The sequence below is a fragment of the Phyllobates terribilis genome, unplaced genomic scaffold (assembly GCF_046119375.1).
Source record: "Phyllobates terribilis strain yellow unplaced genomic scaffold, ASM4611937v1 Scaffold_4__5_contigs__length_816908805, whole genome shotgun sequence".
Lineage (NCBI taxonomy): Eukaryota > Metazoa > Chordata > Amphibia > Anura > Dendrobatidae > Phyllobates > Phyllobates terribilis.
This window is the reverse complement of record NW_027362764.1, coordinates 683,187,491-683,201,793: the sequence shown is the minus strand read 5'-3', so window position 1 is coordinate 683,201,793 and position 14,303 is coordinate 683,187,491.

The following is a 14,303-nucleotide window of genomic DNA, read 5'->3' as shown; positions in this document are numbered from 1 at the left end:
CTTTATCCCCAGGGCGGAATTGAGGAGGGTCCAGACGTTTTTTGTCAGCGTGTCTTTTCATACGCTCGGATGACAGAAGGAGTGCGGACCGGGTACTCTCCCATATGGAGGAAAATTTGTTAACAAGAGATTCCGCAGCCGGATTGTCCGCCGAGGTGGAGACGGGAAACGGGATCCGAGGATGCTGACCGTAGACTACAAAAAACGGGGATTTGGAGGAAGACTCGCTCTCGTGATTGTTGTACGAGAATTCGGCCCATGGCAGGAGATCCACCCAGTCAGAATGGTGGGCATTAACGAAGTGCCGAAGGTAACTGGTCAGGTTCTGATTGATCCGCTCCACTTGACCATTAGACTGTGGGTGGTAAGCGGAGGAGAAGTCCAGGGTGACGTCCAGCAATTTACAAGTGGCTCTCCAGAAACGGGAAGTGAACTGTACCCCACGATCCGACACGATGTGACGGGGCAGGCCATGAAGACGGAAGATGTGGCGGATAAAGTCTTTAGCCAGCTCGGGTGCAGACGGAAGACCTGGCAGTGGAATGAAGTGAGCCATCTTGGAGAAGCGGTCAGCGACCACCCAAATGACCGTACAACCGGCAGAGACGGGCAGATCAGTAATGAAGTCCATCGCTATATGCTGCCAGGGGGCAGCAGGAACTGGCAGAGGTAGGAGGCGGCCGGCCGGCAGGTGTCTCGGAACTTTGTTGCGGGCGCAGGACACACAGGCAGAAACAAAGCCTATTACATCCTTGTGCAGGTTAGGCCACCAGTAGTGCCGGGTAATAAGCTGGAGGGTCTTTTTCTGACCGGCGTGGCCAGCTAGTTTAGACGAATGACCCCAGTGTAGGATCTTCTCCCGATCAGGTACTGGTACGAACGTCTTACCAGGAGGAAGACGATTTAGACTCACGGGAGCCACCTGCATTACTCTGGCGGGATCGATGATATGTTTCGGATCCTCCTCGAGATCAGACACCAGAAAGGACCGAGACAAGGCGTCCGCCTTGACGTTTTTGTCAGCCGGGCGAAAATGAAGGACAAAATCAAAACGAGCAAAAAACAAGGACCACCGGGCTTGGCGCGGGTTAAGTCTCTGGGCATGCTGGAGGTAAGCCAAGTTCTTGTGGTCAGTGTAAATTATTACCGGGTGAAGAGCCCCCTCGAGCAGGTAACGCCACTCCTCCAATGCCAGTTTGATGGCCAATAACTCTCGGTCTCCTATGGAATAGTTGCGCTCAGAGGAGGAGAAGAGTTTAGAGAAGAAGCCACAAGTTACCATCCTCCCGGAAGATGATTTTTGAGTAAGTACCGCTCCGGCTCCAGAGGAGGAGGCGTCAACTTCCAGGAAGAACTGCTTGTTGCCATCTGGGCGATGCAGCACCGGGGCGGAAGAGAAGGCCTTTTTAAGGGAAAGAAAGGCCTCCTCTGCTTCGGGTGGCCACTCTTTGGGATTAGTACCTTTACGGGTGAGCGCAGAAATTGGGGCCGTCCGGGAAGAGAAGTGTGGTATGAAGAGGCGGTAGTAGTTGGCGAAGCCCAGGAATCGCTGAATGGCCTTCAACCCCTCCGGTCGGGGCCATTTCTCGATGGCAGACAGTTTCTCTGGATCCATTTGTAGGCCGGTCTGAGAGATAATGTAGCCCAGAAACGGAAGCGAGGTCTACTCAAAGAGGCACTTCTCAAATTTAGCGTAGAGATGGTTCTGCCTTAGCCTGAGCAGGACCTGACGAACGTCCCTCCGGTGAGTCTGGAGATCCGGAGAGAAGACCAAGATGTCGTCCAGGTACACCACTACGCAGGAGTAGAGAAGGTCCCGGAAGATGTCATTGACCAACTCTTGAAAGACGGCAGGAGCGTTACAGAGACCAAAGGGCATTACCAGGTATTCATAGTGGCCGTCCCGGGTGTTGAATGCCGTCTTCCATTCATCCCCCTGACGAATACGAACCAGGTTGTACGCCCCACGAAGGTCCAGTTTGGTGAAGATCCTAGCCCCCCTCAGACGATCAAATAATTCTGGAATGAGCGGAAGGGGGTACTTATTCTTCACCGTGATCAGGTTTAGGCCTCTATAGTCTATACAGGGACGGAGAGAGCCGTCCTTCTTTTTGACGAAAAAGAAGCCTGCTCCCGCCGGGGAGGTAGATTTCCGGATGAATCCTCTGGCCAGATTCTCCTCAATATATTCGGACATTGACCGGGTCTCAGCAGCGGATAAAGGATAGATACGCCCACGGGGAGGAGTAGTACCGGGTAGCAGATCGATGGGACAGTCGTATGGTCTATGTGGTGGTAATGTCTCTGCCTCCTTTTTATTAAAGACATCTGCATAAGACCAATAAGGAATCGGAAGTCCAGGTAGATTAGCTGGGGTAGGAGAGGGACGGACGGGATGGACGGGAACCAGGCAGGTTTTATGACAGTCTTGTCCCCAGCGAAGGACCTCTCCGGTTTGCCAGTCTAGCACGGGTGCAAGTCTCTGGAGCCAGGGCAGACCTAGCAAGAGGGCGTGAGAGAGTCCAGGCAGAACATGAAAGGAGATACTTTCAGAATGCAGCATTCCCACCTGCAGGGTAATGGATTCGGTGATGAGTTGAATGGGGCGAGGTAAGAGGCCCCCATCCACGGCAGCGACAGACAAGGGTACAGCCAGAGGTTTGGTGGGGATGCGGTATTTCTCAACCAGGGACTGTGAAATAAGGTTCCCGGCTGCTCCAGAGTCAAGTTGGGCTAGTTCGAAATAACGGTTCTCCCCGTAGATGATCGAAACTGACAACAGCAGGGATGGAGAGGATTTATTCTTGTCTAGGTGGACCTCTCTGAGCGAACCTAGACACAGGCGTTTCCCGACCTCTCCGGGCAGGCACGGATCCGGTGCTCCTTACTGCCACAGTAGAAGCAGCTCCCCTCGGCACGGCGTGAGTCCTGACGGGTTTTGACCATCTTGGTCTGGTCGACCTGCATAGGCTCAGGAGAGTGTACCTGGGGAGAGATGGAGGGAATGACGGGTTTCTGGAAAGTAGGAGCTAAACGGGGAATCCTTCTCTCACGGGTGACCTCTTTGGCACACTCCTGGAACCGTAGGTCAATCCGGGTGGCAAGGGTTATTAGATCATCGAGAGAGGTAGGAATGTCCCGACCAGCAAGTTCATCTTTAATACGACCGGACAGACCCTCCCAGAAGACGGATACCAGAGCGTCGTTATCCCAAGCCAGCTCCGAGGCAAGGGTGCGGAACCGTATGGCATATTGGCCCACGGTGAGACCCTCCTGACGGAGGCGTAGCAGAGAGGATGCGGATGAGGTCTTCCGTCCGGGTTCGTCGAAGACTTTCCGGAAAGCCGAGAGAAAAGCAGGCAAGTTGGACACCAGGGGGTCTCCTCTCTCCCATAGAGGATTTAGCCAGGCCAGGGCCTCCCCGGTGAGATGGGACATGATAAAGGCAATTTTGGCCCGGTCGGAATTAAACTGATGGGACAAAAGTTCAAAGTGCAGGGTGCACTGATTTATGAAGCCCCGAGCCTGGACGGAGTCGCCTCCGAAGCGAGGAGGTGCAGACAGCCGGGGACCGGGATAGGTTACCATGGTATTAGTGGGTAGCGGAGCTGCCGGGTTGCGAGTCATGGTACTGGCAGTGGCTGCAGGTGGTGCAGTCAGAGTGTCCAGGCGAGTATTGACATTCCGCAGGTGACCCAGGATGGACTCCTGTTGGGACCTTTGACGGGACAGTTCATGACACAGGTCCGTGAGCGAGGGAGCTTGGGTGCCACCGGGTTCCATGGCCCGAGCAAACCGTAACGGGTCCGGGAGGCGGACTGTAACGGGTCCGGGAGGCGGAACCTCTGAGCTACTATACAAGGGGGCGGCCCTTGTAAGGGAGCGGGTGGCAGTCTCTGGGTGAACGGACAGGGAGTTACGGCAAGTGATCAGGGCAGTCTCTGGGTAAGGGGTAGGTACGACCTGTGATGGCAGAGCCTCCGGGTAGGCTAGCAGGCAGATGGTAGATGTGTGCTCCCAGGTGAGCAAGCGAGAGTCTCTGGAATAGCAGGTGGTCACGGCACGTGACGGCGGAACATCCGGGCTGGCAGGCAGGTAGGTAACGGAGAAGCGCTCCCAGGTGAGCGGGCAAGAGTCTCTGGAATAGCTGGTGGTCACCGCACGTGACAACGGGACCTCCGGGCTGGCAAGCAGGCAGGTAACGGAGATGCGCTCCCAGGTGAGCGGGCAAGAGTCTCTGAGATAGCTGGTGGTCACAGCACGTGACAACGGAGCCTCCGGGCTGGCAAGCAGGCAGATAACGGAGAAGCGCTCCCAGGTGAGCGGGCAAGCTGGTCCATAGACAGACTGACCGGAGTAGTAAGGCAGACCGTCGGACCTCAGGCAAGCAGGCAGGTAGCTGATATGCGCTCCCAGGTGAGCGGGCAGGCTGGTCCTTTAGACAAACTGACAGGAGTAGTAAGGCAGACCGTCGGACCTCAGACTGGCAGACAGGTAACAAGTATTCAGACAGGAATCAGGCAGGTAACTGGCAGGTAACTAGCAGGAAACTGGCAGGTAACTGGCAACGGGACCTGAGGGCTGAAGCACAGGTGAGACACAGGTGCAAACAACATTGCTCGGGCACCTCCATTTTGGAGAAGGTGCCTTATATATGATGAAGTCCTCCGGCCATTGGCCGGGGACTCTTTAGGGCGGCGCGCGCGGCCCCTTTAAGAGGAGGGGAGCGCGCGCGCGCGCGCCCTAAGCACAGGGGCCGGGAAGGAGCGCGCGCTGAGAGCAGAGCAGGAGGAGGACGCCGGGACGGAGCCCGCGCTGACAGCAGAGCGGGGGGAAGATGCCGGGCACGGAGCAGAGCGGTGAGGGGAGCAGCGTCCCTGCCTAGCAGAGGGCAGGGACGCCGGCACTACACCTTTGTTGAGCTGACTGGTATATATGTAGCTTACCACGGGCCTGGGTGGTCTGGAGTTGGGACCCGGTCCTATTTGTCTATCCTTTTATATGCATTACTTCAACTTTGATATACAGTAAGGTTTTTAATATAGGCAGTATAGGTACCGTCCCAATTTAGGGTCACCTTGCCGCTGGTGGGACGGCTTGTATACTTTTTTTGATCAAAAATAGTTCACTAAGTACCCTATATTTATTATGCAACTTTGCTTTACATTTATATATAATGATGGTAGCGTATGAGATATATTTTTGTCTTTTGTCTTTTGTAGGTTTTGTTTCTTTTTTGCTAGTGTGAACATGCTCCTATTTCTTGCATGTCTACCATCTTAGACCTCAGTTCACATTGCCTGGTTTTTTGTCTTGTTTGCATTCTGTGCAATTTAAGGGTGTGGCATCCCCTTTGTTGAGCTGACTGGTATATATGTAGCTTACCACGGGCCTGGGTGGTCTGGAGTTGGGACCCGGTCCTATTTGTCTACCCTTTTATATGCATTACTTCAACTTTGATATACAGTAAGGTTTTTAATATAGGCAGTATAGGTACCGTCCCAATTTAGGGTCACCTTGCCGCTGGTGGGACGGCTTGTATACTTTTTTTGATCAAAAATAGTTCACTAAGTACCCTATATTTATTATGCAACTTTGCTTTACATTTATATATAATGATGGTAGGGTATGAGATATATTTTTGTCTTTTGTCTTTTGTAGGTTTTGTTTCTTTTTTGCTAGTGTGAACATGCTCCTATTTCTTGCATGTCTACCATCTTAGACCTCAGTTCACATTGCCTGGTTTTTTGTCTTGTTTGCATTCTGTGCAATTTAAGGGTGTGGCATCCCCTTTGTTGAGCTGACTGGTATATATGTAGCTTACCACGGGCCTGGGTGGTCTGGAGTTGGGACCCGGTCCTATTTGTCTACCCTTTTATATGCATTACTTCAACTTTGATATACAGTAAGGTTTTTAATATAGGCAGTATAGGTACCGTCCCAATTTAGGGTCACCTTGCCGCTGGTGGGACGGCTTGTATACTTTTTTTGATCAAAAATAGTTCACTAAGTACCCTATATTTATTATGCAACTTTGCTTTACATTTATATATAATGATGGTAGGGTATGAGATATATTTTTGTCTTTTGTCTTTTGTAGGTTTTGTTTCTTTTTTGCTAGTGTGAACATGCTCCTATTTCTTGCATGTCTACCATCTTAGACCTCAGTTCACATTGCCTGGTTTTTTGTCTTGTTTGCATTCTGTGCAATTTAAGGGTGTGGCATCCCCTTTGTTGAGCTGACTGGTATATATGTAGCTTACCACGGGCCTGGGTGGTCTGGAGTTGGGACCCGGTCCTATTTGTCTACCCTTTTATATGCATTACTTCAACTTTGATATACAGTAAGGTTTTTAATATAGGCAGTATAGGTACCGTCCCAATTTAGGGTCACCTTGCCGCTGGTGGGACGGCTTGTATACTTTTTTTGATCAAAAATAGTTCACTAAGTACCCTATATTTATTATGCAACTTTGCTTTACATTTATATATAATGATGGTAGGGTATGAGATATATTTTTGTCTTTTGTCTTTTGTAGGTTTTGTTTCTTTTTTGCTAGTGTGAACATGCTCCTATTTCTTGCATGTCTACCATCTTAGACCTCAGTTCACATTGCCTGGTTTTTTGTCTTGTTTGCATTCTGTGCAATTTAAGGGTGTGGCATCCCCTTTGTTGAGCTGACTGGTATATATGTAGCTTACCACGGGCCTGGGTGGTCTGGAGTTGGGACCCGGTCCTATTTGTCTACCCTTTTATATGCATTACTTCAACTTTGATATACAGTAAGGTTTTTAATATAGGCAGTATAGGTACCGTCCCAATTTAGGGTCACCTTGCCGCTGGTGGGACGGCTTGTATACTTTTTTTGATCAAAAATAGTTCACTAAGTACCCTATATTTATTATGCAACTTTGCTTTACATTTATATATAATGATGGTAGGGTATGAGATATATTTTTGTCTTTTGTCTTTTGTAGGTTTTGTTTCTTTTTTGCTAGTGTGAACATGCTCCTATTTCTTGCATGTCTACCATCTTAGACCTCAGTTCACATTGCCTGGTTTTTTGTCTTGTTTGCATTCTGTGCAATTTAAGGGTGTGGCATCCCCTTTGTTGAGCTGACTGGTATATATGTAGCTTACCACGGGCCTGGGTGGTCTGGAGTTGGGACCCGGTCCTATTTGTCTACCCTTTTATATGCATTACTTCAACTTTGATATACAGTAAGGTTTTTAATATAGGCAGTATAGGTACCGTCCCAATTTAGGGTCACCTTGCCGCTGGTGGGACGGCTTGTATACTTTTTTTGATCAAAAATAGTTCACTAACTACCCTATATTTATTATGCAACTTTGCTTTACATTTATATATAATGATGGTAGGGTATGAGATATATTTTTGTCTTTTGTCTTTTGTAGGTTTTGTTTCTTTTTTGCTAGTGTGAACATGCTCCTATTTCTTGCATGTCTACCATCTTAGACCTCAGTTCACATTGCCTGTTTTTTGTCTTGTTTGCATTCTGTGCAATTTAAGGGTGTGGCATCCCCTTTGTTGAGCTGACTGGTATATATGTAGCTTACCACGGGCCTGGGTGGTCTGGAGTTGGGACCCGGTCCTATTTGTCTACCCTTTTATATGCATTACTTCAACTTTGATATACAGTAAGGTTTTTAATATAGGCAGTATAGGTACCGTCCCAATTTAGGGTCACCTTGCCGCTGGTGGGACGGCTTGTATACTTTTTTTGATCAAAAATAGTTCACTAACTACCCTATATTTATTATGCAACTTTGCTTTACATTTATATATAATGATGGTAGGGTATGAGATATATTTTTGTCTTTTGTCTTTTGTAGGTTTTGTTTCTTTTTTGCTAGTGTGAACATGCTCCTATTTCTTGCATGTCTACCATCTTAGACCTCAGTTCACATTGCCTGGTTTTTTGTCTTGTTTGCATTCTGTGCAATTTAAGGGTGTGGCATCCCCTTTGTTGAGCTGACTGGTATATATGTAGCTTACCACGGGCCTGGGTGGTCTGGAGTTGGGACCCAGTCCTATTTGTCTACCCTTTTATATGCATTACTTCAACTTTGATATACAGTAAGGTTTTTAATATAGGCAGTATAGGTACCGTCCCAATTTAGGGTCACCTTGCCGCTGGTGGGACGGCTTGTATACTTTTTTGATCAAAAATAGTTCACTAAGTACCCTATATTTATTATGCAACTTTGCTTTACATTTATATATAATGATGGTAGGGTATGAGATATATTTTTGTCTTTTGTCTTTTGTAGGTTTTGTTTCTTTTTTGCTAGTGTGAACATGCTCCTATTTCTTGCATGTCTACCATCTTAGACCTCAGTTCACATTGCCTGGTTTTTTGTCTTGTTTGCATTCTGTGCAATTTAAGGGTGTGGCATCCCCTTTGTTGAGCTGACTGGTATATATGTAGCTTACCACGGGCCTGGGTGGTCTGGAGTTGGGACCCGGTCCTATTTGTCTACCCTTTTATATGCATTACTTCAACTTTGATATACAGTAAGGTTTTTAATATAGGCAGTATAGGTACCGTCCCAATTTAGGGTCACCTTGCCGCTGGTGGGACGGCTTGTATACTTTTTTTGATCAAAAATAGTTCACTAAGTACCCTATATTTATTATGCAACTTTGCTTTACATTTATATATAATGATGGTAGGGTATGAGATATATTTTTGTCTTTTGTAGGTTTTGTTTCTTTTTTGCTAGTGTGAACATGCTCCTATTTCTTGCATGTCTACCATCTTAGACCTCAGTTCACATTGCCTGGTTTTTTGTCTTGTTTGCATTCTGTGCAATTTAAGGGTGTGGCATCCCCTTTGTTGAGCTGACTGGTATATATGTAGCTTACCACGGGCCTGGGTGGTCTGGAGTTGGGACCCGGTTATATTTGTCTACCCTTTTATATGCATTACTTCAACTTTGATATACAGTAAGGTTTTTAATATAGGCAGTATAGGTACCGTCCCAATTTAGGGTCACCTTGCCGCTGGTGGGACGGCTTGTATACTTTTTTTGATCAAAAATAGTTCACTAAGTACCCTATATTTATTATGCAACTTTGCTTTACATTTATATATAATGATGGTAGGGTATGAGATATATTTTTGTCTTTTGTCTTTTGTAGGTTTTGTTTCTTTTTTGCTAGTGTGAACATGCTCCTATTTCTTGCATGTCTACCATCTTAGACCTCAGTTCACATTGCCTGGTTTTTTGTCTTGTTTGCATTCTGTGCAATTTAAGGGTGTGGCATCCCCTTTGTTGAGCTGACTGGTATATATGTAGCTTACCACGGGCCTGGGTGGTCTGGAGTTGGGACCCGGTCCTATTTGTCTACCCTTTTATATGCATTACTTCAACTTTGATATACAGTAAGGTTTTTAATATAGGCAGTATAGGTACCGTCCCAATTTAGGGTCACCTTGCCGCTGGTGGGACGGCTTGTATACTTTTTTTGATCAAAAATAGTTCACTAAGTACCCTATATTTATTATGCAACTTTGCTTTACATTTATATATAATGATGGTAGGGTATGAGATATATTTTTGTCTTTTGTCTTTTGTAGGTTTTGTTTCTTTTTTGCTAGTGTGAACATGCTCCTATTTCTTGCATGTCTACCATCTTAGACCTCAGTTCACATTGCCTGGTTTTTTGTCTTGTTTGCATTCTGTGCAATTTAAGGGTGTGGCATCCCCTTTGTTGAGCTGACTGGTATATATGTAGCTTACCACGGGCCTGGGTGGTCTGGAGTTGGGACCCGGTCCTATTTGTCTACTCTTTTATATGCATTACTTCAACTTTGATATACAGTAAGGTTTTTAATATAGGCAGTATAGGTACCGTCCCAATTTAGGGTCACCTTGCCGCTGGTGGGACGGCTTGTATACTTTTTTTGATCAAAAATAGTTCACTAAGTACCCTATATTTATTATGCAACTTTGCTTTACATTTATATATAATGATGGTAGGGTATGAGATATATTTTTGTCTTTTGTCTTTTGTAGGTTTTGTTTCTTTTTTGCTAGTGTGAACATGCTCCTATTTCTTGCATGTCTACCATCTTAGACCTCAGTTCACATTGCCTGGTTTTTTGTCTTGTTTGCATTCTGTGCAATTTAAGGGTGTGGCATCCCCTTTGTTGAGCTGACTGGTATATATGTAGCTTACCACGGGCCTGGGTGGTCTGGAGTTGGGACCCGGTCCTATTTGTCTACCCTTTTATATGCATTACTTCAACTTTGATATACAGTAAGGTTTTTAATATAGGCAGTATAGGTACCGTCCCAATTTAGGGTCACCTTGCCGCTGGTGGGACGGCTTGTATACTTTTTTTGATCAAAAATAGTTCACTAACTACCCTATATTTATTATGCAACTTTGCTTTACATTTATATATAATGATGGTAGGGTATAAGATATATTTTTGTCTTTTGTCTTTTGTAGGTTTTTGTTTCTTTTTTGCTAGTGTGAACATGCTCCTATTTCTTGCATGTCTACCATCTTAGACCTCAGTTCACATTGCCTGGTTTTTTGTCTTGTTTGCATTCTGTGCAATTTAAGGGTGTGGCATCCCCTTTGTTGAGCTGACTGGTATATATGTAGCTTACCACGGGCCTGGGTGGTCTGGAGTTGGGACCCGGTCCTATTTGTCTACCCTTTTATATGCATTACTTCAACTTTGATATACAGTAAGGTTTTTAATATAGGCAGTATAGGTACCGTCCCAATTTAGGGTCACCTTGCCGCTGGTGGGACGGCTTGTATACTTTTTTTGATCAAAAATAGTTCACTAAGTACCCTATATTTATTATGCAACTTTGCTTTACATTTATATATAATGATGGTAGGGTATGAGATATATTTTTGTCTTTTGTCTTTTGTAGGTTTTGTTTCTTTTTTGCTAGTGTGAACATGCTCCTATTTCTTGCATGTCTACCATCTTAGACCTCAGTTCACATTGCCTGGTTTTTTGTCTTGTTTGCATTCTGTGCAATTTAAGGGTGTGGCATCCCCTTTGTTGAGCTGACTGGTATATATGTAGCTTACCACGGGCCTGGGTGGTCTGGAGTTGGGACCCGGTCCTATTTGTCTACCCTTTTATATGCATTACTTCAACTTTGATATACAGTAAGGTTTTTAATATAGGCAGTATAGGTACCGTCCCAATTTAGGGTCACCTTGCCGCTGGTGGGACGGCTTGTATACTTTTTTTGATCAAAAATAGTTCACTAACTACCCTATATTTATTATGCAACTTTGCTTTACATTTATATATAATGATGGTAGGGTATGAGATATATTTTTGTCTTTTGTCTTTTGTAGGTTTTGTTTCTTTTTTGCTAGTGTGAACATGCTCCTATTTCTTGCATGTCTACCATCTTAGACCTCAGTTCACATTGCCTGGTTTTTTGTCTTGTTTGCATTCTGTGCAATTTAAGGGTGTGGCATCCCCTTTGTTGAGCTGACTGGTATATATATACCTTACCACGGGCCTGGGTGGTCTGGAGTTGGGACCCGGTCCTATTTGTCTACCCTTTTATATGCATTACTTCAACTTTGATATACAGTAAGGTTTTTAATATAGGCAGTATAGGTACCGTCCCAATTTAGGGTCACCTTGCCGCTGGTGGGACGGCTTGTATACTTTTTTTGATCAAAAATAGTTCACTAAGTACCCTATATTTATTATGCAACTTTGCTTTACATTTATATATAATGATGGTAGGGTATGAGATATATTTTTGTCTTTTGTCTTTTGTAGGTTTTGTTTCTTTTTTGCTAGTGTGAACATGCTCCTATTTCTTGCATGTCTACCATCTTAGACCTCAGTTCACATTGCCTGGTTTTTTGTCTTGTTTGCATTCTGTGCAATTTAAGGGTGTGGCATCCCCTTTGTTGAGCTGACTGGTATATATGTACCTTACCACGGGCCTGGGTGGTCTGGAGTTGGGACCCGGTCCTATTTGTCTACCCTTTTATATGCATTACTTCAACTTTGATATACAGTAAGGTTTTTAATATAGGCAGTATAGGTACCGTCCCAATTTAGGGTCACCTTGCCGCTGGTGGGACGGCTTGTATACTTTTTTTGATCAAAAATAGTTCACTAAGTACCCTATATTTATTATGCAACTTTGCTTTACATTTATATATAATGATGGTAGGGTATGAGATATATTTTTGTCTTTTGTCTTTTGTAGGTTTTGTTTCTTTTTTGCTAGTGTGAACATGCTCCTATTTCTTGCATGTCTACCATCTTAGACCTCAGTTCACATTGCCTGGTTTTTTGTCTTGTTTGCATTCTGTGCAATTTAAGGGTGTGGCATCCCCTTTGTTGAGCTGACTGGTATATATGTACCTTACCACGGGCCTGGGTGGTCTGGAGTTGGGACCCGGTCCTATTTGTCTACCCTTTTATATGCATTACTTCAACTTTGATATACAGTAAGGTTTTTAATATAGGCAGTATAGGTACCGTCCCAATTTAGGGTCACCTTGCCGCTGGTGGGACGGCTTGTATACTTTTTTTGATCAAAAATAGTTCACTAAGTACCCTATATTTATTATGCAACTTTGCTTTACATTTATATATAATGATGGTAGGGTATGAGATATATTTTTGTCTTTTGTCTTTTGTAGGTTTTGTTTCTTTTTTGCTAGTGTGAACATGCTCCTATTTCTTGCATGTCTACCATCTTAGACCTCAGTTCACATTGCCTGGTTTTTTATCAGTTTAAAATAGAATGAATGGGATCCCATACTATTAGCTCAAAGTTCAAAGGCCGCAGCTGTCACACGTCATGCTGTAAAGCTACTTTAATTTGCACGAACACTTCATGCACAGAAAATATTAGCAACACAAAAGAATTAATAAGTATTATATATATATTATAGTTCAACTAGATATATTGTTATTATTTTAAAATGTTATACACATAAAATCATGCAATTTTTTCACTTCCTGTGTGAATAAAGAAATAAATCCATTTTAGAGTTCTTTGATCAAATCCTGCTTTGGAATGAAAACTCTAAGGAAATATAAGAAAAATAAAATTAAATATCAAATTCATACAGAAACAGAATTATTTAAATATCTTATACATATATTGGTTGGTACTAATGTAATTCAAAATATTGCTACTTAAATTTATATATATGAAGTTCTAATTTATTAATTAATATATATATATATTTTATAAATGTATATATAAATACAATTATACGCAATCTCTACTTAGACAAGTGTATATATATATATATATATATATATATATATATGAACTATTAGAAACTATGTAACTACAATTTTATTGTATAAGATTATAAATAAATATTGAGACATTGTATTACATTTTGATACAACATTATAATTACAGTTTTTCCTTAGCCACTCCCTAAACCAAATCTTCTGTCTCTCTCAAATATCTCCAGGAACGCCCTATTTAGGAAACACAGTTTTCTATCCTTCAAAACCTCAGAGAACTGCCTGTTCTTCTGTCCACATTCCATGACGTCACTGTGAGTTGGTCGTCTCACCTGTCTCTGTCCATCAGTTTCAGCCATTTTCCTTTTTAGAGAATCACAGTTCTGACTGAGAATTAACTCATTCTGTGGAGAGATGGATCTTTGCACTGGCTGATATGGCTTATAACATATATGAAATCTTCTGCGTATTTGATAGAGTTCACTATGGGGATGACTCAGTCTAGGAGAGTTTGATATTGGCTTTTGGTAAGATTTTACCTTTCCTGGTTTTATAAATTTAGCTTGATTTATTTTCTTTTCACGATTCTCATGTTTTCTAACAAAATCCAGCATCTGCGCACATTGAAATAATGAATTTTTTTGTGATGCCATAACTTGGGAAACTGAATTTAGGAATTTGAATTTTTGTACAAAAGTTGTTATCATATGTTGTACTTTTCCATTTTTGATGAGAGCTTTGTACAACCGTTCAAATATGGACATGAATGTATATGTACATTCCTTCCTACCAATCCTTAGTTTCTGCAGATCTTCTATGTTGGGAAAATCCTTTGTGACACAATAAATCAAATATCTTAATCTGTCCGAATCATTTTCCCATCCATTAGGAGAGTCATTTTCACAGGGCATTAAATGTAAACGTCTGGACAATGTCACAGGAATCCATATTTTAAGTAATTGATTCCTCTCCTCATTGGATAAATCAAACTTATCAGAGAAGCTCTCAAATGTCTCTGAATTTCTACAGGCATGGATTTTGACATCATATTTTGGCATGAT